This window comes from Podarcis filfolensis (assembly GCF_964270895.1).
Source record: "Podarcis filfolensis genome assembly, chromosome: 6".
Classification (NCBI taxonomy): domain Eukaryota; kingdom Metazoa; phylum Chordata; class Lepidosauria; order Squamata; family Lacertidae; genus Podarcis; species Podarcis filfolensis.
In genome coordinates, this window is record NC_139609.1 from 90,829,439 (window position 1) to 90,850,083 (window position 20,645).

General features: G+C 46.7%; 1 long non-coding RNA gene across 1 annotated transcript; it reads right to left on the reverse strand.

Moving 5' to 3' along the window:
* Positions 1–1,043: 1,043 nt before the first annotated feature.
* On the reverse strand, positions 1,044–14,834 carry LOC310764916. Its single transcript, XR_014549355.1, has 3 exons — positions 14,639–14,834; positions 11,516–11,718; positions 1,044–1,152 (listed from the first exon to the last, which is right to left on the reverse strand). It is a non-coding gene; the product is annotated as an uncharacterized lncRNA (long non-coding RNA).
* Between the last annotated feature and the right edge of the window lie 5,811 nt (positions 14,835–20,645).

A 20,645-nucleotide genomic window follows, 5' to 3' on the forward strand; every position in this document is an offset into this window, starting at 1 on the left:
TTCCAGCTCAAACACCTACAGCAGCTTATAAGACATTCCCAGAGATCCCTCAGAAGAGGGTATGATTGATTAAGCACCCTGGGAATTGTAGCTCCGTGAGAGGAGTAGCATTTTCCTGAAGAGTTCACTTTGGTGCTGCTAACGTAGCAAAAACAGCTCAGGTTGACTTCACCCTTGGAGGCGTTGTCTCTCGAGACAGAAAGATGACAATATCAGAAAGAAAGACAACAGAAAGAGACAATAACAGAAAGATACAATAACGCTCAACACCTAACATCTCCCAATGTTGTTGTTGTTTAGTCGTTTAGTCGTGTCCGACTCTTCGTGACCCCATGGACCAGAGAATGCCAGGCACTCCTGTCTTCCACTGCCTCCCGCAGTTTGGTCAAACTCATGCTGGTAGCTTCAAGAACACTGTCCAACCATCTCATCCTCTGTTGTCCCCTTCTCCTTGTGCCCTCCATCTTTCCCAACATCAGGGTCTTTTCCAGGGAGTCTTCTCTTCTCATGAGGTGGCCAAAGGATTGGAGCCTCAGCTTCAGGATCTGTCCTTCCAGTGAGCACTCAGGACTGATTTCCTTCAGAATGGATAGGTGTGATCTTCTTGCAGTCCATGGGACTCTCAAGAGTCTCCTCCAGCAACATAATTCAAAAGCATCAATCTTCGGCGATCAGCCTTCTTTATGGTCCCCTTCATGGATCACTGCCTCCCCTTCATGGATCACTGCCTTGCCGTGGCGAAGGGGCTTGAATAACTCAGAGAAGCTATGAGCTATGCCGAGCAGGGCACCCAAGATGGACATATTATAGTGGACAGTTTTGACCAAATGTGATCCACCTGGAGCAGGAACCGGCAAGCCACTCCAGTATCCCTGCCAAGAAAACTCCATGGACAAAGACAACATCTCCCAATACTTGACTGTAATTTTCTTTCAAGATCAAATCAATATTATTTTGATCCCTTGTCACCGGCCCCCCCCCCAAAAGGTGTGAGGCCCATAGGGTGGTGCTTACTCTTCCTGTTTGGTAATCTGGCACTTTACCTCCCTGGTTGTTCAGCTAAGGAAAATGGGGTTGAAAATCCATCCTTCCTTTCCACCGCCCTCACCCGCAGATACCCTTTCGTCTTCTCGCTCCTGGGATGCAAGAACTCTGAGCGAAGAAAGGACTTTGTTAAGCTCCTAATAACATTTTGTTTTCTTGCAAATGCCGAGGTGTTCCATTACGAATTTGAAAATAGTATTTAGCCCGACATGCTGAAGTGCTGGGCTGCATTATTAATATATGGGCCTTTTCCCTCTGTTGTTTAATTAAACGCCGTGATTATGTAGTTCTGGTGTGGATTATTGACAGCAAGGTGGGAGCGATGGTCCTTTGCACTCACACACAAACACGCACAAACACACCGGCTGTTCTTCCAGCGCTGATTTCCCTTGCAAAACATAAATGTGGTCCTACACTTGATCTTAGCTAAAAGGCCAATAAGTGATGAACGTGGTCATTGCAAAGCATGAATCTGGTCACTGTTCTTGCAAACAAAAAGCAGCACGGCCCTGCAAAGGCTAACTTTGAACAAAGCCGCACTGCATCCAGTGAATTGGTAATGTGATGCCCTCTAGCGGTCTGTGGCTGCAACTCTTATTCATTCATTTATTCAATGTTTTCACCCTACCTTTCCTCCAAAGGAGCTCTGGGATTTGAGAGCCAGTGTGGTTGAAATATACTCAGAGTCGCAAAGTGATTTCATGCTCTTTATTCAGCTCATAGTGGTGAGGAGGAATGAAAGAAAGTCCCCTCAAAGTATCTGCTTTATATACATTATTTACACAATGGGCTGCACATGATTGGCTAATTCCGGAATTCTACTGTAAGCCAATCAGGTTGTGGATTCACTTATATCTGGAGCATGATTGGGTGGTTCCTGCCAACCAATCATACTGCTGCATTGTTCTAGGACCAATCAGACTGCTGCATTCTGAATCCTATTGTTCTAGGACCAATCAGACTACTGCAATTTGGATCCTATTGTTCAAGGACTGCTGCAGTTTGGATCCTATTCAACTCAGTACATAACAGTGGTGTAGTGGTTAAGAGTGGTAGCCTCATAATCTGGTGAACCGGGTTCACGTCCCCGCTCCTCCACATGCAGCTGCTGGGTGACCTTGGGCCAGTCACACTTCTTAAAGTCTCTCAGCCCCACTCACCTCACAGAGTGTTTGTTGTGGGGGAGGAAGGGAAAGGAGAATGTTAGCCGCTTTGAGACTCCTTCGGGTAGTGATAAAGCAGGATATGAAATCCAAACTCCTCCTCCTCCTCAAGGTGGTATACTGTCAGGGACTGTGCTGAGGAGGGCTGAAATGAGGAGGAATGGTGGGAGCCACCCCCTCCCCCTGATCCTGAATCTTCCCAGGAGCAGGAGGACAGTATAGATTTGGAACAGCGGTTTGCAGAGGGGCACAGTTCAGAAGGCAGAAGCTGGGAAATACTGGATGGATGGGGAACAGCTAGGAGAAGAAACACTGGAAGAGAGAGAGAGTTAATAGATTCACAGTCTCTGGATAGCATCCACCCCCCCCCTTCCCCAAAGTCCCGGAGAGCTCAGAAAGTTGCAGAACAGAAAACACAGAGGCCACAAGCTCGGATTAGAAGATGTAGGAGTGAGGTAGATTAATAGGTACGGATAGGGCCATCTTTAGCATATGAGCCGCTGGGGTGCAAAGATCTGCCCAAATTTAGTTTTATTATGCTTATGTCACTATTATCCCTTTGGCCACCTCATGAGAAGAGAAGACTCCCTGGAAAAGACCCTGATGTTGGGAAAGATGGAGGGCACAAGGAGAAGGGGACGACAGAGGATGAAAGGGTTGGAAAAGTGTTCTTGAAGCTACCAGCATGAGTTTGACCAAACTGCGGGAGGCAGTGGAAGACAGGAGTGCTTTGCGTGCTCTGGTCCATGGGGTCACGAAGAGTCGGACACGACTAAACGACCAAACAACAACAACAAATAGCGCTCATGCCTGCCTGGCTCCAAAAGGAGTTGTTTTGTTTAAAACCAGCTTTTCTAAAGAAGACAAAGAACACATTGGGAGTCGGTGTAAAGACTCCACGCATGTGCTTATGGTCATAGGGAGGTGTCTGAAAGATGAGACAGGTGGGCATTGTGGGCATGCGTGGGAGAGCCATATCGGGCAGCCTTTCATTGTGGGAGCAACCTTATTTCTAGAAGAGCTGGGAGTTCTTCTACTGGAGCCTGTGCATGCTCCTGGGGCTAGATAGGTGCATTCTCTTTCTGTCTGTCTCTCCCTCTTTCCTGTCACTCCCCCTCCTCCCGGCAGGCAGGCGGCGCGAGATCAGTTGTGTCAAAGATGCTATTGACCCTGCTGCCACATAGCAGCTCAATACAATGTGCTTAGGTGGCTTTAGCAGTGGGTGCCCGGCGCCCCCCCCGAATTCGGCGCCTGGGTGCCCCACACCCCTTGCACCCCCGGGTAATGATGGCCCTGGGTACGGAGGGGGAAGCGAACTTAATTGGGAGCACTGCGATTTCTAGGAAATGGTTTCTTTGTTCTCTGGCTGTGATTAATAAAGTTCCTAACTGGTAAGAAGACTCCTTTTCCTTTGTTCTGTTTATCTAATGCCAAAGGGGGGAGGAAGCCAATTCCCTGAAGACTGACAACTGATGGCTGGCTGAGGTTGGTGGAGCGGTGCCCTAATGGGCCAGCCTCCAGTGCAGGAGTGCTATTAGTGGTGGTCAAGGGAGCTCAAACTGCAGGTTTTTGCACCCTGCGTCTCTTGTCCCTTTCCCTCCATTTAATTATTATTATTATTCTTAGCAAAGGAGTGCATAAAGTAGACACCAGCCCGATGATAAGCAGAACCTTCTGCTCTGCTAAGTTCCATGCAAAGCTTCTTCTTCTCCCTTCCTTTTCCTTTGTTCTGCTTATCTACTACCACCGGAGGGCGGCGGGGAGGGGGGGGGGAGCCGATTCCCTGAAGCTTGACACGCACACAGCTCTTCCACCTCCTCATATTTCTATCCTTGCAGCTATCCTGAGAGGTAAGTTTCGGCCCAGAGACATTGCCCAGCCGAGGCCACCCATTGAGCTTTGTGGCCGAGTGGGGATTTGAACCCTGCCCCCCCCCAGGTCAAAGTCCAACGCTCGAACTACCACACCCCACTGCTGAAGTTATCAAGGATTCTCGATATCAAGGGGTGGTGAAGATCTGTGGTTACGGTACACAATAGAAAGCTTCCCTCTTGCTGGAAGGGGTGTGTGTGTTCCGGTGGGAGTGGAAGAAGAAAAGGAGGAGGAGGAGGAGGAGTTTGGACTTGATATCCCGCCTTTCACTCCCCTTAAGGAGTCTCAAAGCGCCTAACAATCTCCTTTCCCTTCCTCTCCCACAACAAACACTCTGTGAGGCAAGTGAGTCTGAGAGACTTCAGAGAAGTGTGAATAGTCCAAGGTCACCCAGCAGCTGCGTGTGGAGGAACAGGGAAGCGAACCCGGTTCACCAGATTACAAGTCTACTGCTCTTAACCACTACACAACAGGAGTAGGGTAGGTGAGGCACTCCCTCTTATGCTTCCATCTCCTGAGGCATGTGCTTCATCCTACCCAACAGATGGGCTTGTGCAGAGCTTCCCCACCTCTGCTGAAGAACAAAGCTGGGAATAGTAGGGTTTTTTTAGGTGGTAGAAGTAGGCCCAAAGACTACAAATTTGTCTCCGTTTCACACCAGCTTAACTGCCACGGCTTTGTTCCCTGCAAAGACACACACACAAACAATGATTCTTGTTTTCTGCGGCTTTGCAAAGTGCCGAGAATTCGTTTTAAAGGTTCTTTTGGGCCTTTTGCTTCCAATTTTCCGAGGCCAACCGTATTTGAAAGTGACGCGGTTCCTAATGCATCGTTATATTAATAGCATTACTTGCAATATTACTGTTAACACAGCCGAGCGTTGAGTGATATTAAATTATTGCTGGTTTTCATCACTGCCGTGGCTTGACAAGAGCCTGCAAAACCCAAACGCAAAGTGGCTTCCTGCAGACTCGGCCGCTTCTGCTGTCCACAGTTTTGCAGCTACCCGCCGGCTCCTATCTGCGGAAGATGGGGGGGGGGGGGATAATGGTATGACCCTCCTAAATTGAAACTGATTTGACCACGGTAGCGCCAGCGGTAGGCCTCCGTATGTATTTCAGAAGGCAAGTCGCTCCACACACACACTCACCCCGCTCTCCCCGTCGCTGCTTCCCTGGTGGCAAATGCACAATAAGGCTTTGCTGATCTCTCTCTCTTGCAATTCCAAGATGGGTTTCTCCCTTTGCAATTCCCATTATGCGTTTGCAGCGAGAGCAGCGGGAAATTACGGCTTGCACAAATGGATAGGGAAATGCGTTTTCTTTTTTTACTGGGAGGAACGACAGCTTTCAAAGAAAGATCTAAAAAACAACGCCCCCCCCCCCCAGCAACAAGCGTTCCATAAGCGCAGGAGAAAAAACACACACCCTGTTTCCTCGCCTCCCCCTCTTTGTTTCATTACCAGCAATTTATTTAAAGCTTGCTTTCATAAACAAACTGATTTGGAGCAAATCTGCCTTGCCACAGTTTAAAGTGAAGGATCTGAATTGCACTAAAACAGAGAGGCGGGGGGAAAGGATAGCGGCAATAGTTTCTATTTACCATTATTTATAGCTTTCTAGGAAAGCGAATTCCAATCTTGGTGACTGCTGTGTCCTAGAAGCTCTGATAACTCGTATAGGGCTCCGAGGTGTATGTATCAGCTCAGCCGGGCACTGGGAATCCTTTAGGTAAAGGGTAAAGGGACCCCTGACCATTAGGTTTAGTTGTGGCCAACTCTGGGTTTGCGGCGCTCATCTCGCTTTAGTGGCCGAGGGAACTGGCGTACAGCTTCCGGGTCATGTGGCCAGCATGACTAGGCCGCTTCTGGAGAACCAGAGCAGCGCACAGAAACGCCGTTTACCTTCCCGCTGGAGCGGTTCCTATTTATCTACTTGCACTTTGACGTGCTTTCGAACTGCTAGGTTGACAGGAGCAGGGACCGAGCAGCGGGAGCTCACCCCATTGTGGGGATTCGAACCACCAACCTTCTGATCGGCAAGTCCTAGGCTCTGTGGTTTAACCCACAGCGCCACCTGCGTCCCGAAATCCTTAGGTATGGACTAAACATTTAACATTGTAAAAGAGGGGTGGCAACCTGGATCCAGCCCATGGGCTGGGTTCCTAAACCCGCCCCGCCCCCCGTAGACCAACTTTGACAAGTAGACCGGAGTACCCACCTGCCAGTCATCTGATGTCATAATGAAATCAGGTGACTGACACCAGTGAAAGGTCAAAGGAGGTGACTAAGTGCCAGTCAGATGCTGCAGCAAACCTCCTCTGAAGACAGTCTTTCAGCACCAATAAAAAAAATAAATGCTGTAATTGCTGATCAGGAGCCTCTTTGAAGCCTCAGCAAGGAGGGAGGGAATATGAAGCAGTTTGCAGTTATATCAATATCAACAACAATAATAATTTATTTATACCCCACCCATCTGGCTGGGTTTCCCCAGAAAAATACTGGACTTTGGGTTATATACGGTACATTAAATCTACAATTAAGACAACTATTAAGCTAAATGAAACCCATCAGCTATCCTTGGGCGAGTCTAGGAAAAACCCAATATAAGTCAGAAATTAAATTGCTATAACAAAAGAAGAAAAAAATGCTACAGAAAATCACATAGATTTTTTTTTACTCTCTGGTGCCATCTGGTGTTGCATGTTTATAACGCATTCAAAACAGTGTTTTTGAATCCCAGGTAAAGCTCCTGATTTTTCTGCATAGGGCCTTGGAAGAGAGGCAGCTGTCAAGTGCTTAGCAGGCCACCAGCCTACACGGGATGCTTTTACCTTTGCTGAATCGCAAGCTGTGTACCCAAACAGTTCTTCATCTCTTCCATGAGAAATTCAGGGCCTGAATGCTCACGGTCTTACTACACATAATGGGAGACTAGCAGCCTTCTACTCAGCATTGCTCAGGAATTCTCAGAAACCAAAGAATCGGTGTAGTTGAGAAAGAGTCCATCGATTCTCTTGATTCAAAATGGTGTCCAGTGTAGCTAACATAGACAAAAGGCCTGCTCCTTGATCTAGGGAACTTTCATGTAGAATTGGGCGATGATATCTGAAGAGGTGTCCAAATGCATGCTGGGAACAATGTAGTCCGCCATCTTGATTCAAAATGGCATCCAGTGGTATCCAAACTGTTATGTACTGAGTTGAATAGGATCTAAAATGCAGCAGTCTGATTAGTCCTAGAACAATAGGATTCAGAATGCAGCATTCTGACTGGTCCGCAGGAGCCACCCAATCCAACTCCAGGTGGAAGTGAATCCACAGCCTGATTGGCCTACAGGAGAATCCCGGAATTAGCCAATCACATGGGGCCCATTGTGTAAATAATGTATATAAAGCAGACATTTTGGGGGAACTGGCATTCCTCACTACTATGAGCTGAATAAAGAGCATGAAATCCACACTCGACTCCCAGTATATTTCACAAACATAGACAGAACCCTGGAAAGTTGTCTGCTCATCTGTCTGTCAGCTGTTTTTTGTGCATTGACACACATCATCACTCAGTTTGGCATGCTAGTTCCTGAGATAGAGGAGCAGGGCTTTGTCTATGTTCAAATGGCATGGGAGGATGCCATTTTGAATCCAGATGGCAGACTAAACCATTTTAAACTGTGCTGATTAGAGCACCTCTGACCATACTATCTCCCAATTTGACATGATGGTTCGTGAGATCAAGGAGAGGATTTTGGTCTTTGGGTAACATTTTGAATCAGACAGAATCTTTTAAAACAGTGCTGGTGTTGACAAAATTTGGCAGGAAACTTAACAAATTGCATTACCCATTTATAAATCTCAGGGTTTTTAAAATAGAATTACTGAGCGATGCCTAATACTTTCTGCTAGTTCACTATAATGTGGAATCTAAGAACAGCTATGGCTGCCTCCCTTTGGCAAACGTGGATGAAATTTACAAGTGCAGAGTGGATTAAGCCTGCCAAATTGCAGACAAATAGATACAGGGGATTTATGTGGCTGAAGTAAGAGGGATTGACTTTCCCCCATAATCCCTCAGTGGCGGTGGGAAGTGGGGAGTCTCCTTCTTCCCTTAACATAATTAAGAGGTGACTGAGTGGTGTGTATTCCTGCTTGCACATTATTATTATTATTATTATTATTATTATTATTATTATTATTATTAAAACTGCAGCTTCACACCGGCCTTTATTTCTGGTGGTGGTTTGTGTCCTTTAGTAAGCCTGGACAGGTCTCTCAACCTGTGGCTGTCTAAAATGCTGCTTATGGAGTACTGAAGAGCTCTGTGAAATCCGTACGGGTTGGAGTGTTGGACTGGGAGCTGAGGGACCAGGTGTGGCAATCAGTGGCGTAGCGTGGGTTGTCAGCACCCGGGGCAAGGCAAGTAATTTGCACCCCCTAACCCGTGGATTTGCGCCCCCTAACCCATGGATTTGCGCCCCCTAACCCCCAGATGTTGCGCCCGGTGCGGCTGGCCCCCCCTGCACCCCCCATGCTACGCCACTGGTGGCGATCACACAGGGTCCCCGGACGTTTGACAGTCTATTGATCCCTATGCCACCACTGTGATTGCCTCTTCGCTGCCACCAACCCGTTTCCCTCGGGTACACACGGAGTCCAGTCAGTTGTTAACATTAACAAATAATCAAGTTTATTTTTAGAAGTATGAACAAGTTTAAGGTTTCAGTTAATTTTTCTTGTCAGTTTCTTAATCTTAGTTTCTTTACTGACCTATTCGTCCCTAACAACTTCAAACTGATTATCCCAACTATCTATCTGACTCCACCCAACAGTTCCTCTCACTCTCTCACAACACAACTCGACCAACCCACAGACGTATCCTCCCTCTTCCTTCTCCAACTCCCAACAACTCGCAACTGACTTCCACACAATTCCAACTCTAACCCTAACTCCTCCTATCAGTTTCTCTCTGGCCAATCACATCACACTCATTTAACCCTTTCCTTATGACCCACCTAGGAGGCAAACGCCACACCAGGGTTCGAATCCCTGCTCAGCCATGAAGCTCACTGGGTGACCTTGGACCTCTCAGCCCAACCTACCTCACAGAATTATTGTGGGGATTAAATAAGGGGGGGGGAGACAACTATGTACACCACCTGGAGCTCCTTTGAGGAAAAGGCAGGATGTATATGCAACAATTAAATAAATAAAAACAAAACAAAATAAATGCTTGTTTTTGTTTTGTTTTGTGAAAGCAGAGTAGCGTAGGGATTCCTCCATCTCGCAAAGTTGGATCAGAGGGCTGAAGCAGCAGGGTGAAGCTCTTCCCATAGACTGGATCTAGACGCCGCTGGATTGAATTAATCAAACATACTCCCCCCTCCCCCACATTGCTATTTAATCAGGTTTATCGCGAGTCTCGCAGGCCCATTGGCCATGGTGGCACGAGTTGTAATAGACCAGCTCGGCCGCCGCACGCATCGAGTGCTTTGCAGAGCCAATTGTCATAATGTGGCATGAAATTAAAGCGCGGCGCTGCTTGACAACAGCGTTTCAGCTTCTTCCTTGCCTCCCTTTAACAAAGCCTTTACCTACACAGAGGCCTCCTCCTCCTCCTCTGTCTTGTGCTGCTGCTTGATCGCTGCTGCTTTGAGAAGAGCTATTAAAGTGATCTTCATCTCCGCTCGCTCAGCCTGATCTCCCCCATGTTAGCTCTCAATGGCAGATTGTTTGTCTCTGAAGAGCTAATAGGCATAGTGCTTGTAGCTTGTTTCAGTTCTGCTCTGACTCGGAGCTGGGTTAAGACGCTTTTCCTTTAAAATGGACAGGCCACATTGAAACAGGGGAGTCAGACAATTGGTCTCTCCAGCCCAGCATTGCCTACACTGCCTACACTGACTGGTAGCAGCAACTCTCCAGGGTTTCTAACTGGGAACACTCTCAGCCCTATCAGGAGATGCCAGGAAATGAGCTAGGAATCTCCTACATGCACTGGAATCACCCATAGGACTACCTTGGCACAACAGCAGCAAGAATACTTATCGCAAAGCACTGAAAGACACAAGATTTACCCACCTGGGAAGAATGGCAGATGAAGTTGATGGACTACATGGAACTGGCGGAAATGACTGGCAGAATCCGAGACCAGGGAGAAGAGTCGGTGGAAGAAGACTGGAAAAAAATTACAGAAACACTGTAAAATTAACGAATGTTAGAAGGATGCTGGAATGAAGTTATATGGCTTTAGCAGAAATGTTATAAAGAATTAAGTAAAAATAGATTGTAAATGGGCCAAAGGGGGAAAAAGTAAGGTTAGATTGTGTTAAGATAAATTATAGGACAAAAATTGAGAAAGATGGAAAGGATTTGCTGAAATAGCTAACTGAACTAGAACACAAAAAAGGGAGGTGTGAGGAGGTTGTTGAAACAAGTAAATGAAAGATAAGATATGGAAATATTGGATGTGTTTTTAATTGTTTTTGTTTTTGTTTCTGTTTTGTCAAGATTAGTAGTGTTTTTTGTTTTTCATGTATTGTATTGTATTGTTTTGCTTTGTTTAACTTTTTTTCTTCTTTTTGTAATCTTTAAACTCTTAATAAATATTACTTTTTTAAAAAAAGGACTACCTTGGAGTCACATGGTGCGGTTGGTGTTGTTGCTCTTGGATGTGGGGAGGCACAATTTCTATAGGCTTCCACATCAGTTCCACACAGAAGGGACACGGGTGGCGCTGTGGTCTAAACTACGGAGCCTCTTGGGCTTGCTGATCAGAAGGTCGGCGGTTCAAATCCGCATGGCGGGGTGAGTTCCGTTGCTCTGTCTCAGCTCCTGCCTACCTAGCAGTTCAAAAGCACACCAGTGCAAGTAGATAAATAGGTACCACTGTGGCAGGAAGGTAAACAGCATTTCTGTGTGCTCTGGTTTCCGTCACTGTGTTCCGTTGCACCAGAAGTGGTTTAGTCCTGCTGGCCACCTGACCTGGAAAGCTGCCTGCGGACAAACGCCGGCTCCCTCGGCCTGAAAGCAAGATGAGCACCACAACCCCATAGTCGCCTTTGACTGGACTTAACCGTCCAGGGTTCCTTTACTTTTTTTACCTTTTACATCAGTTCTACACAGGCTTCGGTTTCCACAATGGCGCTAGAGCTAGTCATTATTGGGATTCCTTGATTGCCTCTTTGCTGGCATTACAAGAACGCTGTACATATGAATATTTATGATGATCTTACTAGCGACAGTCCAATCCAGCCCTGCAGGCCTAGAAGAATTAATGTAAATTCCACCCAACCATGAAAAAGCCACTCAAATTGAACTGTATTTCAGTCTGGTGGATGAAACACACATCAAAGAGCCAGATTCCTATGAGATAATTACGCACAATGGAGCTCTAATCACAGAAAGATTGTGGATGCTACCGATAACGTATAATAAATCTTTACCAACGAGAGCTCATTCTGCTGATTCAGCCGTCGGCTTGGGTTACACGCGTCTGCACTCTCTGCTGACAATTTCTAACAACATCCAGGAAAACCCAAGCGCAACTCAACTGGAAGGCCGTGGCTTTGCTTGGGCTGACTCTCGTTGTGGCGCGATGTGCTGCTTTCGAATGGATCTTGACCCTGGACTTTGGAATGGACCTAGACTGGGTGTAGCCATTTGAAAGCGGCAGGTGGAAAGCCCCCCCTCTGCCATCCAGTCGTATGGCACCTCAACACAAATTTGAACCAAACAAAATCAGCAAAGGAAGCTTTTCATGACATGGTTAAAGACCGCGAATGTATCAAGCTGGCAAAGCGACAGGGCCCACTTCCATGTGGGATATGAAACACAAGAGCAGTCAAGAACAACATTCCTAGAGAGAACATGTTTACACACGGGGAGGAATGTTTGTCCAGCCAGCAGGTAAACTTCCTGTTTCCTTCTGGGCTGGGACAGACGTCCTCTGCATGTGACTAGAGGTGGGTGTGGCCTCACCTGTGCAGGTAACGACAAAAGCACAGGGCAGGGCAGCCATCTCTCTCTCTTTTTGACTACATGCATCGAAGAAGCAACGTCTTCTTAGCCAAAGATGCTCTCTTTGTCAAAGGGACTGTCTCCTTATGAGATAGTTTCCAAGTATATGTTACTTTTCTAAGCTAAGTCTGCCTTCTGGGATCCGACTGTGAACAGAATGTGAGTAAACTCTTCTTATACTTCTATAGAAGACTGTGTCATGTCTTATCTTTTATGAGGGAATAAGGGGAAAATACCAGAAGAGTTATTATAGAGGCTTTAGCGAGCCTGAGCAAACACATCCGCTGTGAGTTTAAAAAGGGGAATGTTACTCTGCTAAATTGTGAACTTGTTTACACAAGTTGGAAAGGCTATAATCAAACAATATATCCTCTCCTGCATCCCTGAAGATTCCCACATTCCAAAGGAAGATGGTGGACTCTCCTTCGCTGGAGGTTTTAAAGCAGAGGTTGGATGGCCATCTGTCAGGGATACCTGAGTTGTGATTCCTGCATTGCTGGGGGCTGGGCTAGATGGCCTTTAGGGGTACCTCTCAACTCTCTATGATTCTGTGAAAGTGCTGGAAAAACCCATCCACGCACAAGGGCAAAGTTATGTGTAAAGTTGCTGTAGCAGATTCCCTAAGCAACTCTTCGTTCAAGGCGCCCAGGAACTGCCCAGCAACATGACAGATGTGCGTTTGATGGCAGAACGAGGCTCAGGCGCAGAAGGCCTTCATTTATGTCATGGGAGTAGGACTAATGGGATAGAAAGAAGCAGGTGGGCCGAGTGAGAACAAAGCACATAATAGGAGCGCCGAGCCCGAATCCGCAGAGGAGATAATAAGTCATAACTACTGAGCAAGGGACGCGGGTGGCACTGTGGGTTAAACCACAGAGCCTAGGACTTGCCGATCAGAAGGTTGGCAGTTCGAATCCCCGTGATGGTGTGAGCTCCCGCTGCTCGGTCCCTGCTCCTGCCAACCTAGCAGTTCAAAAGCACGTCAAACTGCAAGTAGATAAATAGGGACCGCTCTGGCGGGAAGGTAAACGGCATTTCCGTGCGCTGCTCTGGTTTGCCAGAAGCGGCTTAGTCATGCTGGCCACATGACCCAGAAGCTGTACACCGGCTCCCTCGGCCAATAAAGCGAGATGAGCGCCGCAACCCCAGAGTCGGCCATGACTGGACCTAATGGTCAGGGGTCCCTTTACCTTGACTGAGGAGTACCAGAAGAAAAGAATGAATGATCATATGTTTTGTAGATATTGATGCACGTTGCTCTCAACAAGAGTCTCGCCTGTGTGAGCACTTACAGGACATCTTCCAAATGCCGATTGGCTGAGCAACTCAAAGGGCTGTTCAAGGCTAGACAAAGGGAAAGGGGACCTGTGGCCATCCAGATGTCGGTGAACTACAACTCCCATCATCCCTGACTCTTGGCCATGCTGGCTGGGACTTGAAGGTCTTAGAGTCCATCGACAACAACTGGGGGAACCCACCTCTGTGAACAGTGTTTCTCAAAGTTGGTCCCCAGCTGTTGTTGGACTACAGCTCCCATCATCCCCGACCACTGGTCCTGCTAAGTATGGATGATGGGAGTTGTAGTCCAATAACTGCTGGGGATCCAACTTGGAGAATCACAGATTATAGAAGTCCCCAGTTTCAACTCCTGGAACCTCAAGATATAAGGTCAAATAGGTGATGGGGCTGGACCCTGTGATACTGGTAAGCTGTTGTCAGCCAGGATTGGCAATACTGCGCTAGATGGGATAATAATAATAATAATAATAATAATAATAATATTTTATTTATTATTTATTATTTATACCCTGTCCATCTGGCTAGGCTTCCCCAGCGACTCTGGGTGGCTGCCAACAAAATATTAAAAAACAGTAATCCATCGAACATTAAAAGCTTCCCTAAACAGGGCAGCCTTCAGATGTCTTCTAAAAGTCTAGTAGTTGTTGTTCTCTTTGACATCTGGTGGGAGGGTGTTCCACAGGGCGGATGCCACTACCGAAAAGGCCCTCTGCCTGGTTCCCTGCAACTTGGCTTCTCACAATGAGGGAACCGCCAGAAGGCCCTCAGCGCTGGACCTCAGTGTCCGGCAGAACGATGGGGATGGAGACGCTCCTTCAGGTCTACTGGGCCAAGGCCGTTTAGGGCGTTAAAGGTCAGCACCAACACTTTGAATTGGGCTTGGAAATGTACTGTTTGTTGGGCTATTAAAGCTAAAAGAGAGCAGTTGATTCCAGAATGTGTCATTCTCAGATATCCCCCTTGTCCTGACAATTTTTTTAAGTATTCGTTTTCTGGAAGCTCATTGACGCTGCTGCTAGCTGCTCCCATTTTATTATTATTTGGTCTGCACTTTAAGATTTCATGTCACTGAAGGAAAACCTTTAGAATTTCTGATTGTCTTGCTGAGCAAATCTCATGTTCCCTTTAGAACAGGGCACAACAGCTGCCGGCTCTGGCTCCGCTGGGCGAGCAGCCAAGAAAGGGTGGGTGGGTCGGTAGGGGGAATGTGGGAATGGAAACTGACGCTCCCCTCCAGCGTCCTGTGGGACCAGGTGTAAATAGGATGTCTGTTTCTCCTGCTTCACAGAGGACATTTGAAGGCGTTCTCTATCCAATGGGCTGTTCAGTCTAAGTCCAATTTAACGATAAGGCAGCCTAAGGAGAGAGAGCAACAGGGGTCTATCAACAGTTAGCACCTAGAGAGAAAACTGAGCAGGTGCACAGCTCACCAGTCAGTCTTTCATAGCAGCATAACATAGGAAGCTGCTTTATACTGGATTAGATCATTGGTCCATGTAGCTCAGGACTGCCTGCACCGACTGGCAGCAGCTCTCCAGAGTTTCAGACACGGGTTTCTCCCAGCTCTGCCTGTCGGGGACTGAATCTGGGACCTTCTGCATGCAACTTCTTCCCAACTACAGTGAGATATAGGTAAAGGTAAAGGGACCCCTGACCATTAGGTCCAGTTGTGGCCGACTCTGGGGTTGTGGCGCTCATCTCGCTTTACTGGCCGAGGGAGCCAAGGGAGCTGTTGTTCGGTCCATTGTCTGAGGGGCTAGTTATCCGCTTGCACAGTTTTTCACATAAGAAATCCCCCATTTGCTGTCTAAAGAGGTACAGTCCACTCTGTCACTGCCATCATATTCTGCTGCATGTAGAGATACGGCCTTAAATGATCAGCAGTTGGATCCAGCTTTCTAGGAGAGAGATGTTCACACAAGATGCATCTCTGATGGCTAACACTGCAGATAAAAGGTAAAGGTAAAGGGACCCCTGACCATTAGGTCCAGTCATGACCGACTCTGGGGTTGCGGCGCTCATCTCGCTTTATTGGACGAGGGAGCCGGCGTACAGCTTCCGGGTCATGTGGCCAGTATGACTAAGCTGCTTCTGGCGAACCAGAGCAGCGCACGGAAACGCCGTTTACCTTCCCGTTTACCTTACCTATTTATCTACTTGCACTTTGACATGCTTTCAAACTGCTAGGTTGGCAGGACCAAGCATGGGAGCTCACCCCGTTGTGGGGATTCGAACTGCCAACCTTCTGATCGGCAAGTCCTAGGCTCTGTGGTTTAACCCACAGCGCCACCTGAGTCCCTACAGTGAGATCTATTTCTATTTAAGTTGTAGCAATCATTTCTAATTTTGTGCCTCTCCATATTAGCATATGTAAATATTCTGCCAATCAGTGTCCTTGTTTTCATGATGCATAAGTCGGCCCGGCATATTGTGAGTTACCTGAAATTCTAGAAATACTTCAGAAACACCAGATATAACAAGGCACAAACTCCGTGTCCTCCTTTCAGCTGTGTGTTCAGCAAGCACAACCTGGGAGGCCCATTTCGAACAATGTTCCCAAAATGCAATTGTTGTGATCCATACTTAGTTAACAAAAGTTTCCTTTTAACACGCGGCAGCATTAACTGTTCTCCGGGGGTTACTCTGTGCACAAGTACAATACATGTTTCCCTTTTCCCCCTGCTTTTGCAAACAAGGACTTCCAAGTGGTTTCTGATCTGCGCTAAGGCAGAGCTTTCTACCCTCTTGAACACACACACACGCACACTTCTTACGACTGTATTTTAATGAGGGAATATCACCTTGCCTTGAGCAAGCCCTCTCCCTTTGCCATCCAGAGGTTGTTTGTAGTCAACGCCTTACAACTCTGAGAACAATAACATTCAGGGGGCTGTTTGAGTGCCGTATGCCGCCGCCACTGCCCTGGGAATTTTGTTTATTTGCCGCAGGCGGTCACAAGAGGGAAAAACTTTCAAAGCCCAGATAGATGCCCATCCAGGGAGGGAAATGAAACGAAACGAGCATTCTTTGCAGGCTCCCGCTGTACTTTTGTGCGTGCCTGTGCATCTTTCTGGCTTAAGAACGAAGAAGAACTGAGGATAACAGGTGGTTTAACGGGCAGTGCAAATAAAACTGTAAACTCCTGTAACTGCATTTGTTGTTTAGTTGTTTCCGGCTCTTTGTGACCCCATGGACCAGAGCACGCCAGGCACTCCTGTCTTCCACTGCCTCCCACAGTTTGGTCAAACTCATGCAGGTAGCTTCGAGAACACTGTCCAACCATCTCGTCCTCTGTCGTCCCCTTCTCCTTGTGCCCTCCATCTTTCCCAACATCAGGGTCTTTTCCAGGGAGTCTTCTCTTCTCATGAAGTGGCCAAAGTATTGGAGCCTCAGCTTCAGGATCTGTCCTTCCAGTGAACACTCAGGGCTGATTTCCTTCAGAATGGATAGGTTTGATCTTCTTGCAGTCCATGGGACTCTCAAGAGTCTCCTCCAGCACCACAATTCAAAAGCATCAATTCTTCGGCGATCAGCCTTCTTTATGGTCCAGCTCTCACTTCCATACATCACTACTGGGAAAACCATAGCTTTAACTATACGGACCTTTGTTGGCAAGGTGAAGTCTCTGCTTTTTAAGATGCTGTCTAGGTTTGTCATTGCTTTTCTCCCAAGAAGCAAGCGTCTTTTAATTTCGTGGCTGCTGCTTGGAGGGTGCTAAACCCCAGAATGAATGTAGTAGGTGGTGGCACCTGAGTCCAGACCCTCCAAGTGTCCCTGTTACAGAAATTACAGGGGGGGGGGCACATCTTTAAAGTTAAATGTTGCAAATATTATGCCTGAATGTATCCTTGAATGTATTCCCTGAATGTAAGCTCAGAGAAGTTACCTAGCTTTAAAAATAATATAAAATCATATAAAATCAACTCCTTTGACAGTTTCCTCCATTCCAAAGCTATTTCCCCCTTGAAAAAGGACTCCAGGAAGTTCCCAGAGGTGACAGTTGCTGGGCTCATTGTTAGCCAAGAGAAGCCAGATCTCATCACCTGACTTGCCTCAGGCTCCAGACATGCAAAGGAATTTCTATTGTACTTTTGGGTGGTGGGTACTTAAGACATATTTGTCTATGCTAATCTTATACCTGAGTCTTGCCCTGCCATGTCTGCATATGCTAATCTTGCACGAAGGAATTGTCTGGACATGTTTGCCAAGGTTAAACTAGTGTAACCTCTGTCTACTCCTCCCCTTTTGTGACATGTCAGTGATGTAGCAATGATGCTGTACGAACTGTATTCTGGGGTATGGTGGGAAAATTTTAAAAGTCTTTGTCACCCCATCTTCGGGGTTCAAAATTCCTCTTTGAACCTGTTGCACAATAAACTGATCTACAGCTATTTGCTCTGGTTGGTAGCTGGACTCCTTCCTTTATTCCGCAGGGACCCGCGGGCTCTGCCTAACGAGCTGGGTGACTGAGCAGCCTCACACCTAGATTTTTCCGTAACAGTCCCTATTTTCTGTGGGATGTGATCCATGAGAGGCAGTCAAGTGCAACATTCCTTGAAATGCTAGAGAAGACATCCGGAGGAATGTTTGGTCCAGCCAGTCGATACTTCCTGTTCCTCCTGGCTGGAGCATCCTTCCTTTTGCATGTGATAGAAGGTAGACGTGACCTAACCTGTCCAGGTAACAAAAGTCACACAGCAACCTCTCTCTCTTTTTGACTTCCTTCTTCATTTGACCAGCTTTTTAGCTAGGACTGCACTGCTAGCTCTCAGCTAGCAGAAGCACTGGGATTATCCACATTAACATATTTGTAACTAAGTCTGCCTTCAGGAATCTGGCTGTGAACTTCTTTTATTGACTTTGAATAAGATTGTGGCATTTTATTCTATTAAGAAGGATTCAAGGGAACTTACCAGGAATGTACTATTCAATCTGAAGACAGACCAAATTGTTTAATAGTGAGAGGCTCACACGAGCCTGCAACCAGCTATCTGCTGTGCATGTGAAAAGGGGAATGTAACTCTGGTAAGTAGAGGAACTTGCTAGCACTAGTTAGGAAGGCTAACAATAAACAAGATATCCTCTCCTGCCACCCTGAACATTCCAACATTTTCCAGGGATGGTCCCAGGTTTACAAAAGCCGTCTCGGTTGCTGATTTGATCCCGGAATCTCTCGCTTTTCCTTAGGACGTCCCTATTCTCATCAGAGAAATGTTGGAGGGTATGGAGTTATGTGACCCCTTGAGCCAAGGAGATAAGTAACTATACAACCTTTAGAAGACAGATGGGTGGGGTATAAATAATATATCTATTATTAATAATTAGGACATCCCTATTTCCATTGGGGGACGTGGGTGGCGCTGTGGGTTAAACCACAGAGCCTAGGACTTGCCGATCAGAAGGTCGGTGGTTCAAATCCCCGCGACGGGGTGAGGTCCCGTTGCTTGGTCCCTGCTCCTGCCAACCTAGCAGTTCAAAAGCACATCAAAGTGCAAGTAGATAAATAGGTACCGCTCCGGCGGGAAGGTAAACGGCGTTTCCGTGCGCTGCTCTGGTTCACCAGAAGCAGCTTGGTCATGCTGGACATATGACCCGGAAGCTGTCTGTGGACAAACGCCGGCTCCCTCGGCCAATTAAGGGAGATGAGCGCCGCAACCCCAGAGTCGGTCACGACTGGACCTAATGGTCGGGGGTCCCTTTACCTTTACCTTTATTTCCATTGGAGAAATGTTGGAGGGCATGTCGTTTTGATGAAGCAATGAGGTTGCTCTCTCTCCCCCCTATGGCTGAGTCCTGTTTCCTGTAACTGGCTTTCTGCAACAATGAGCTGAACTACTTGCTTGCTAGCTTTCCTGAACATGCTGGTTTTCTCATCCTTCAAAGAAGAGTTGAGCTGGGTTTTTCCTTTCCCCCCATCTTCTTGAAACAGATCCTAGAGAAATATGGGCAACATGCCACTTACTGTACGATCTGAAGCACTGCTCACTCAGGAGGCGATGACAGCTGTCAAGAGGGTGACACCACTGCTCCTCTGTTCTAACTGCACTCGCTCAGGAACAACCCCCAGTGAGCAAAGTGAGACTTAACTCCCTAGCAAGTGCCATTGGGGCAACATCCTCTCTACCGCACGGTAAGGCGCTATGGCAGAAAGAGACTTTTATGGCAGAAAGTAGGCCAATGTTCTCCCTCTCTGTCTTCGCTTGTAACAATGTCGATTAATTCTGACACTTTAGGTGACTGGGTGTGTGTTATTAATTCCAACAAAGGCTAATAATTTGTAAGCATTGTGTTTCCACCAGCACATGCGGGGACTCCTTTCTCTCTGTTGCCAGTGGTTTTCAGTGCGCGCCATAAAATCTCATTTTCTAAGGGTCGTTCTCTAAGGCTCGCTGCTTACTGTAGCTGAGGCTGTAGAGAAGGGCAAGCAAACATTTTTCTTATTATTATTATTTAAGGGGGTGGGGATTCATTGTACCATATCCTGAGCTTCTTACCACATGGCTGCATTAGTAAGAAGGGCAATTCCTGTTATTATTTTTTGTTTTAGGAATAACTGTGGCTAACAACCCTGAGATAACATTTCAGGCTTAAGGCATGGGCGGGGGCATGAGCCCTTAAACAGTATCAGCAGTCTCTCTAAAAGCAATGATGGATGGATAGATAGATAATAAATAGATAGATATAGTCAGATATATAGATATATATGGTTTCATCAATTTCCAGTATTTAAAAATTACAGTTACTGCTGTGGCTCTTCATGATCTCATATTGCCAGCCAGTTGAAACAACTCATAATAATTATTTTTCTGACCGAAGCAACAACCGTGGCCGGTGTTAGATTGGAACAAAAGATGGCAGACTTGTACAAGATTTGCATATGCTAAATTATGTATATAATGTACCTGCAATTTTTCAATATATACATTGTATTTGTATTGTTTTCATGATCACCTATACAAAGCAAAACATTACATTAAACATCGACTTCCCTTCTCCCCCCCCCCACTTCCATGATTCCTTCTGATTATCCCTTGCGGCCTCCTATTCTAATTCCTCTGAGTTTTTCCTCTCTCATTTTATCTCAACATACTTTTTGCTGCTGAATTCACTCCAATCCTGCTAACGTTTTAACCTGTTTACAATGATTCTCCAGATATTCTACAAACATTTTCCAATCTTCCTTAAAGATTGCAATTTTTTTGAGGTGTGATTGCAATGTGATTGAGGTGAGATTGCAATTTTTTTGAGGGGAGGAAT